The following is a 9,984-nucleotide window of genomic DNA, read 5'->3' on the forward strand; positions in this document are numbered from 1 at the left end:
GCAGGGCTGGGCAGGGGATGTGGAATTCTGGACCCAATCCAAAGCTTCTCTATGGTAGGGATAGGGCATGGAGCCAGGCACTCCTCTCTCTGGCTCTTTTGTTTCTTAGAGCCATCCCAAAGGGGATGGGGCATGCTGCTGAGAGCTACAGCTTTGAAACTCTTCTGATTTAGATCTTTAGGATGGGGTCCGAGGCGGGGCGGGCGGGGATTAGAAGAGTGAGGGCCAGATCCAGTTTCTGTATTTCAATCAAAAGAGGCTTTCTTTCATTAATTCTGTTCATAAGGACCAAATTCCTTAGAATCCCTCGTGCCAGTCCAGGTTGTCTAGCTAGGCCTGGGCACCTTAGAAATGGAGCTGGGGATAAAGCATGAGGAATGAGGGGCATGGGGGAGAATGGGAGGCCATGCCGTGTCTAACACTCAGCCTCTAGAGTGGAATCCACATTGCCCTGGGACCCCAGCCTGTAGGTCTATCGCATAGGGCTGTGGGCCCTAGGCTTCTCCAATCGCAACTAACCAAATGTGTTTCTTAGGATTTTTACAAAACCTTATCTTCTCCACTTACTGGTGAAATGGACTTTTCTGTTACAGTTGTTGAAATGAAGGCCCAGAGATATATAGCAATCCACCCAAGATCAAGCCGTGCTCGAGGGCAGAACTGGGCCTGGAAAACAGCAGGAGCCGCTCTCAGGGGCCTGGGAGAGGGAAGGCAGGCAGAGTAACAGCCTTCAGAACTACTGCAGCCAGCGCTGGCTCTTGGCCAGGCCTGTACCCGCCCCTCCAGGGCCGCTCTCCAGCTAGGCCAGGCTGCGGAGCCCCGCCCCCACACTCCCACCCCAGTCCCCTGAGACTCCATCACCCTGGCAACAGCCAGAGAAAGGCCCAGCTTAAATATTTATGGCTCAAAACAGTCCAGAGGCTTCAGCTGGGGAGAGAGGGGGAAAAGCTGATGTCATTCCTTCTCTGCTCACAGGGGGAGGTGACTGACACGCAGGGCAGCTGGGTGGGTGGGCCAAGCCCAGTAGGTCAGGGCTCCCTGAGGAAAATCCCTAGGGCTGCAAGTGGTAATGGGAAAAGGGAGCATGTGACAGATATGACAGGTGACAGGAATGGGTAAGAAACACAAGCCAGGAAAACGGGAGGAAGGACACTTGAGTGTGGAACAGTATTATGCATAGACCTGTGGGATGTATTTCACACACATTTCAGTTGCTTTTCAGGTCCCATTCAATGGATTGGGATTATTATCCTACTTTTATGGAGTGAACAGACCCAGAAAGAGAGAGTTAAGTGAGGAGCTAGGGTTTGAATCTAGATCTTGTCTGGCTTTGGCCCTGTAAACCCATGGTTTCTAAGTACATATCCTGTATCTGGGGGTGGAAGGTAGGCAGGGCCACCTAGAATCTAGCATCGGCTTCTCAAGTAGTGACCCAGGCTCTGCACCTCCATTTTACATGATGAAGATACCATCTGATTCCTGAACCCTTCTGCTCCCGATTTCTCCTCTGCCTGCTGGACTGAGGCAGGTCCTCAAATGCTAGACGAAGAAACTGGCCACAGATGAGGCCTAGGAGACCAAGAAATCAGGGAAAATGAAGCCAGAGCAGTCAACCCTGGATTGAAGGTCTTCGTGCAAACACAGATTGACAAACTCATCTCAGTTTGCCTGGGACTTTGCTGGTTTTAGGACTGAAAGTTCAACACCCCAGGAATCTTGTCTTGGGTAAACAAGGATGGTTTGTCACCCTAAATAAACCTCTCGAACACAATGTTTTACTGTTTCAAAGTACTTTTAGCTCTAAGAGTTAGAAAAGGTCAAAAGCAGGGACTGCGAAGTCTGATAGCATGTTTTTTAACCTTATGCAAGGTATTTATCCTCTTTGAGCCTGTTTCCTCATCCCTAAAAATGAGTATAGTGGACTGGAGGATTAAGTGAAGTAGTACTGTTTAAATGGGGTTCCCAGGAGGCACTAGTGGTAAAGAACCCACCTGTCAATGCAGAAGACATGAGACGGGGGTTCAATCCCTGGGTTGGGAAGATCCCCTGGAGTAGGAAATGGCAACCCACTCCAGTATTCTTGCCTGGAGAATCCCACGGACAGAGGAGCCTGGTGGGCTACAGTCCATAGGGTTGCAGAGTTGGACACGATTGAGCACCACCACCTTCTGCTGGTGGACTGTGGGATGTTTCCACTTTAACCTCTCAAGATGCCCTCTGTAAAATCAGCCTACGGGCCTATGGCACTGGCACAGGAAACCAGAAGTGTAGCAAAGGCTGACTTTCCCATCCTTTAAGAGAAAACATTAGGATAAATAGCTAGCCCAATATAGCTGGAAGGAGAGTGGGAGTTAAGACAGGACACCTCCTTTGGCTCTCTCTCAAAGCTGATGAAAGCCACCAGAGTGGGATTCATCATCACTTGACTGAACCCTTATTGAGCTCCTCAGTGCCAGGTATTTGCTGGGGAAGGGATATAGTCCAGATGTTAAGTGGGAAAAGCCCTACCCTATCCTTCAAGAGATTTTTGGACTTAACTAATCAACAAAGAGAAAAACAACAGGCTCTGAGGCTAAAGAACCTGCCTTTTAAAGTACATGAACCTTCTTACATGGCTTTTCTCAGCCTGTTACAGAGGTAGTGACCAGCCACTCTCTGGGAGACCTCTGCAAGTGCCCAAGGCTGGCACCAGCAACACACATGTGGCAGGATGGGAAACAGGAGGCGGTGGTAGGGGGCTCCAGCCAGTTCTGCTGGAGACTAAAGGGAAGCAGGCAAACTGGGAATGACACAATTGGAGTTGCCAGTTTATTCACATCTAGGAGGCCATGCTGAGGATACTGTTAGTCCCCTTCAATCTTTCAGGTCCTGAGCAGGTTTAATTGTTAGCATCACAATCCCCTGTTGCCCTAAGGACTCCATTCTGGGCCTAGAGACTCTTAGGGTACTCTAGCTGGCTTTCTGTGGGTAAATCAGACAGATCAAGAGGTAGGTGGGAATAGACTGTTGATCTCCAGTCTCCTGGGTTTCTCTGTGCTCAGCAAATGCCCTCAGGCCAGCCTTGACACAGCAGACAGCTCTCCTGGTTTCCGGAGTCCTCTGATTGCTGCAAAGACATAGGCAAAAAAATTATGAAGCATGAAGCTGCCATACTGGGTGGATTCCCAAGCTCCCATTTGACCACTTTGCCTCCCTTACAATCTCCCCACCCTACAGCACAACCCCAGTTTGTTGCATCCTAGACAAGGTTTTAGGTACACAGATGGGTAGAAAAAGAAGTCCAAAGTCTATGAGCTCTCTTTTTGCTGTCAGTCAGCAATGAAAATGGAGCCTCACACATCCCATCCTTGGCCATGCCTGAGCTGAATGATCTGGGACAGACGCAAGTAGACCTTCGGGGCTATTAACTACACAAGCATTGGAACCTCTAGCCATATAAAGAAGAAAATAATTTCTACTCTCTCAGAGATGTGAAAAAGATAAAGATTAACAAAAAGTTTTAAATCCTTTGGAAGCGAACAGGCATCTTCTCATAGCTATTAGTAGTACCTCAATCCTAGGCTCAAGGGTCCACTTTTTCTGGTTCTTACCAGCCCGATACTCAGCGTTATCCACTGAGAATTGGATAGGAGAGACACCCTAAGCCTGGGGCACAGGCCAGGGCCCTAATCTCATGCCAAAGAATGTAACTGTGCTCCTCATCTTAAAAAAAAGAAATGGTACTACCATCCCCTAGTTGCTCAAGCCAGTAACTTGGGGCCCTCTTCTCCCATACCTAATCAATCATCAAATTATGTTCATTCTCTCTCTTAAAAGTTCTTGAATCCATTCATTTTTCGACACTTTCACTGATGTCACCCTAGCGCAGGTCTTCCTCAATTCTTTCCTTGTAGGTCTCCATAACCCATTCTCCACTCAGGAGCAAATGAAGTTTAAAAAGTAGAAATCTAACTGTGCTTCTTACCTCAGACTACTGAATTCAACAGTCTTCAGTGATGAGCACAGCATAAGGCCCAGATTTCTACCTCACCTTGAAGCTGCCTCAGCCCTACCCTCTGCATAGAATGTGTTTCATGTCCTTTCCCTAGATCATCTCCCAAACTCTCTGTCTAGTTAACTCTGACTCTAGATGTCAGCTCAAACATTATTTCCTCAAGGAAAATCTCAGAGTTGGTTAGCCCCTATTTAAGTCCTCAAAGTACCCATTCTTTTCTTTCATAGCACTTATCACAATGTAGGTGATTTATGCTATTTAAGAGATTAACACGTTTAGTGTCTGTGTCCCCAGATACACTACAAGCTTCACGAGGTCAGGGACTAGTTTTATGTTACTTACTTACCACTGACTCTCCAGTGTCTAGCACATAGTAGGTGTTCCAGTTTATAATAGTGAATGTATTAAAAAAATAAAAGATTGAGAGGAGTCATTTATACTGATCTCTGAGACAGCTTATGAAGAATCGTTATCAGAACACCAGGTATTTGTCTTTTTCAAAGGCAGATGCAGAGTTTGCTTCCTATATTCCAACCCCAGAGAGCCTGAGATATTGGGAGCACTCATTTTGTACCTAAAGCGAGGCCGTAAGTAGGAATCATGAAGGCTGAAGGAGCCCAAAGAGAGCAGAGAAGAATTAGCTCTGTATCTCCATCTTCTGGCTCAAATGCTTTACATACCTGCTGAGGAGACTGGCTACCCTGAGGTGGTCCAATGTAGGCTCCAGAGCTAATGCAGGCATCTTAATGTAGTATTAAGAGCATAAACAGTACCCAAATTTCCAGCAACGTGTTCTACTTTGGTGATTAATCTGGGCTGACAGCCTCGCTGGACTCTGCCTGGAAACACCTCAAATGGGCTTTCTTCAGGAGTCCCCACAACCTCTCCCAATTTGACTGGGAAATGACAAGGCCTCTTTGAAGCAAAAAGCTCCCCTGGTCTAGGTGGGGAAAAAGCACTGTGATAGCTTGTATGCCTGTACGAAAATTCCAACCTGCTCATTCCTTCCTGAGATATAGCTAAAGACAACCAGCACAGCTTAGGCTGGGGGTGAGAAGTACACCTACTGCTGAGAAGCTGCTGGATTTGTAGTCAAGGAATGTCAAGGAGCTAACCTCCAGCAGCATGGTTATGAAATTCAAATCTCTTCCAGATACAAAGTTCCTTCCTTTTAAAAAGAGAGCTACAGTTGGCAGAACACTGGAAAAGAACACATCCTCAGCCCCAGAGCCATAGCAGGCTATTGAGAAGACATAAGCCGGAGGGGCAGAAAATTGATTTTAGAGGTCAGTGAATATATCTGCTCATTACCAAACAAATGGGTTTGGTCTACTGCTTGAATGCAGCCTCATTGGGAGCCATCAGGCCACAACAGGACTAGGGTGCAGTGCCCACCACAGGTCTTTGCTCCTAAGGGGCCTACAAGGGTAAAGACAGGGAACAAAAGAATTCTAGTCAGGCAGTGCACAGTGCTTCCTCCCAACAGCTGTAGCCTCACACAGCTGTATGCAGCCTGTCTGCTAAAGGCTATTAAATATTCACTGGATGCCTGTTAGCTTTAAACATGCAATAACAATCCAAAGAGCAAGAGGTACATGAGGGTCCAGAGAGAACAAGGGAGGGCAAAGAAGGATCTAATTTTTTTAATTTTAGGAATCTGGATATCAAGCTAGGGGTACCACCCATCTCGTGTATCAAAGCTGGGAACCACTTCCAGTGTAAGCGAATCTTTTGGTGGCCACTGTAGATACAGAGGAAAAACCAGGAACAGAGAGACTTGGGTCTGAACTCTGGCTCATGGGCCCTGTGGTCATCCTAACAAGTGCATGTCAGTTTCCCAGGATAACTCACTTCACAGGTTGTAAGAACTGCCCTAGATGCTGCAATATGATACTCCCTGGACATTTAGCTCAGAAATGGTGGTAGAGACTTCATTCATTCAAGACTTGAAAGTGGTTAAGAAAAGCCTTGCTTAGTAATTCCTTAAGAGTGTGGTTTTCATCAGTGGAGACTCACAGAGTTTTGGTCTCTAATTCACAGGGTGGGTGAAAAGGACAGTACATAGCATGATGCCCTCAACATATGGTAAAGGCCTAAAATCCCCCCCTCAAACAGCCCAAACATCTGAGAGGAGAGATGGCTATTCTTTCTGAAAAAGGCTTTTAGGTAAGAGGGAGCAGAAGCCAGGCATGAGGAGCAGAGAATACCTCCTTTGCTCTCCCACAAAGGAGTGATGCATATATGGGAGGTATTTACCCTCTGCTTCCTTTACTTCCCCAGCTCACCAGTGTGAGGGCAAACACAAGTGTGCTCAAGTCATTTTCCTGGTTAAGGCCTTAAAATACCTCCCTAAACTTCAGGAGAATGTCCAAATTCCTTGACTAAAATTTAGCTTTTCAAAATCAGCACTAACCTACTCTCCCAGCCTCTGTTTATATAGATGCTTACCACGTCCTGTTGAATGTTTTATACACATTAACTCACCCAACCTTCACAACAATGTAAAGTAAGTATTAAAATTTAAATATATAACTGTAAAATAAATATTACCCTCCCATTTTACAGATGATGAAACCGAGACTTGGGACGTCCTTGGTGGTCCACTGACTATGTCTTTGTGCTCCCAATGCAGATAGCCTGGGTTCGATCCCTAGTCAGGGAACTAGATCTTGCATGCTGCCAACTAAAGATCTGTACACCGCAACACAGATCGAAGATCCTGCATGCTGCAACTAAGACCCAGCACAGTCCAATAAATAAATATTAAAAATGAAACAAAAACTGAGCCTTGGAGAGGATAACCCACCAAAGGTTCCAAAGCGAGTCACCATTATGTAAAAATGTGTGTTAAACTGTGTAAAAATGGGATAAAATAGCTACTTCACAGGTGGAGAAGATAGTGAATGGCATACAGTAAAGAATGTTAGAATTGACAAAAATGCAATTGTAGCTAAGTGACCTTTTTTCTCCGATTTTATCATTTCTGAAATCAGGACTCATTTTAACACTCATGAAAACAAACCACTTTGTTAGTTTAACTGACAGTATTTTTTCTTTCTGTGCACTATTTCATGATGCATCTCATAACACATGCCCTCAGTGTCAATGAAATATGGTGTTTATCTTAAAGCAGCAGCATGCTTTTGGCATAGAGAATGGGTTTTGGTGTACAAAATGCTAATGGGCACCTCCTCCATGACTTGTTATGCAATTGTGGTAAATTACTTCACCTCCCCTAGTAACAGCTGCCTCATTTACAAAAACAGACATACAGTAGATAGTCAAATTAACTTTTTTTCTCTCTTAGCTTGGCAAAGCTGCCTATTTCCTCTATGTCACTTTCTCTAAAAAAAAAGAGGGGGGGGGCAATGGAGCTACCTGTGGTGATGCAGTGGATAAGAATCCGCCTGCCAATGCAGGGAACATGGGCTCGATCCCTGGTCAAGGAAGATCCCACACGCCACAGGGCAACTAAGCCCATACACCACAACGACTGAGCCTGTGCTCCAGAGCCCGTGAGCCGCAACTACTGAGCCCACACACAACCACCAAAGCTTGTGTGCTAAAGCCTGTGCTCCACAACCAGAGAAGTCACTGCAAGGAGAAGCCCATGCACTGCAACTAGAGTAGCCCCCGCTCGCTGCAACTAGAGAAAGCCCATGTGCAGCAACAAAAGACCCAGCTTAGCCATAAATAAATAAATGATTTTTAAAAATGGGGTCAAGGTCAATAATGGGAATAAACAAGTAATAAAATAAGTTAAAATGTATATTAAAGTGAATAGTAACTCTGCTAGCAAACAGTAGCCTGTACAGACTCATGCAAAGCACCAGAACGTATCAAGAGGGAGTCCGCGTGCTGCCTGATGTAAAAGAAAGCTAAATTTTAGAGAGTTTCTTTAGCAGCAAGTGTCACTGATGAGTACCTTGGAAACCCTGGAAGGAGATGGAGAGACGAGCAAAGGAGGTTGATGGTGGGGGAAGGGCACGTAGGGGGCTGAGCCTCTGAGCCTCTGGAGAAGTACATACAGCCAGGCATGGTAGCTACAACAGCCTCGTTTCCACGTTAGCAGCCTGCAGTGTTACAGGCATGACTTGGAGTCATCCATACCTGGGATCAAATGCCAGACCCACCAGTGACGAGCTCTTAATGATGCCAAAATAGTCTAATCAGCTATTGAGTAGCTGCTGTATGCCCCAAATTTTATTAATCAGTTTAAGTAATACCAACTTCAAAGGGGATAGATTTATACCTCTATGGTCAACGGATGCCACGGTCTTTAAAGGGGAAAGAAAAGTCTTTTCAATAAATGGTGCTGAGACAACTGGATATCCACATGCAAAAGAAAATGAAATTCCCCCTTCATATACAAAAATTAAAGCAAAATAGATCAAAGATCTAAATGTCAGAATTAAAACTATAACACTCTTGGAAGGAAAAAGATATAAATCTTTAGGTCCTTTAAAGAGACAGTGGCTTCTTACCTATGACAACAAAAAGCATAAGCAGCAAAAGAAAACAACAGACAAACTGATCTTCATCAAATGAAAAACTGTTTCGTGTTTCAAAGAAAATAAAAAGACAGTTCATAGAATGGGAGAAAATACTTGCAAATCATATATCTGATAAGGGTCCAGCATCAAAATATATAAGGAAATTACAATTCAATAATAAAAAGACAAATAGTCCAATTTAAAAATTGACAAAAGAGTTAAACATTTCTCTAAAGATGATAAGACAAATGGTGGTAAGTACATGAAAAGATGCTCAACACTGGTCATTAGAGAAATGCAAATCAAAACCACAATGAGATACCAATTCACATTGTATAGGATAGCTATAATAAACAAAAAGAAAAATAGTAAGTGTTGGTAAGGATGTGGAGAAATTAGAAACCTCATTGCTGGTAGGAATGGTTTAGTTTCTGTGTAAAAAAGTTTGGCAGTCCTTTGAAATTAAACACAGAGTTACCACATGACCCAGCGATTCCTCTCCTAAGATATATACCCCCCAAATTAAAAACATGTCCAAAAACCCCACAAAAAACATATGTCCACACAAACTCTGTACATGAATGTTCACAGCATTATTCATATTGGCCAAAGCAGTAAATAAAATGTAGTACATGCAAATAATAAAACAGTGTTTGACAAAAAAGGGGAAGTATTGACAACATGCTGCAACATGGATATAGCTTGAAAACATTCTCAAGTGGAAGAAGCCAGTCATAAAAGATTATATATTGTATAATTCCACTTTATGAAGTGCCCAGAATAAGCAAGCTGATAGAGACAGGTAGTAATTAATGGCTGCTTAGACCTAGAAAGGATAAGAGGACTGTGGGAAATGGCTTTAGGACATGGTATTTCTTTTTGAGGTGATAAAGACTTTCTAAGATTGACTGGGTGATTACTGTACAACTTTGTATATAATGAAAACCACTGAACTGTCCACTGAGCACGTGAATAGTATGGTATATGAATTATCTCAATAATCCTAACATGTCTTTTAGTTTGTATTAATAGGAGCTAACCTATCTGCAGAAGCTGCAAACTGGCAAGTGATGGGCAGCATTTGGGTTGCACAGATGTTTTACAAGGACTGACACAAATCTAAGCAGACAGTAAACAACTGGCAGTATATAAAATCCAAATTTCTAGTTTTTCTTGAAAATCAGATCTAACAAGTCTAACAAGTAACTTTTAAAGCTGGGAAAGAAACATAAATGATCTTCAAATACATGACAGGATCTTCCTGCAGTGGTCTAAAGCAGAATCAGTTTAAATCACTAGAGCGACTCATTCAAAATGAAAGAAAACTTCTAATACATGGAGCTATCTTAAATGAAATAAGTAGCTTTGGGAAGTAATATGTTTCCTATCACTGTATATATATTAAGTACTGAAATGTACTATAATATGCATAAACCACCTGGCACAACCATTTTACAGTTAGGATAAAAGTCCAATATCCTTAATAGAAAACCACCT

Source organism: Bubalus kerabau, chromosome 3 (genome assembly GCF_029407905.1).
Source record: "Bubalus kerabau isolate K-KA32 ecotype Philippines breed swamp buffalo chromosome 3, PCC_UOA_SB_1v2, whole genome shotgun sequence".
Taxonomy (NCBI): domain Eukaryota; kingdom Metazoa; phylum Chordata; class Mammalia; order Artiodactyla; family Bovidae; genus Bubalus; species Bubalus kerabau.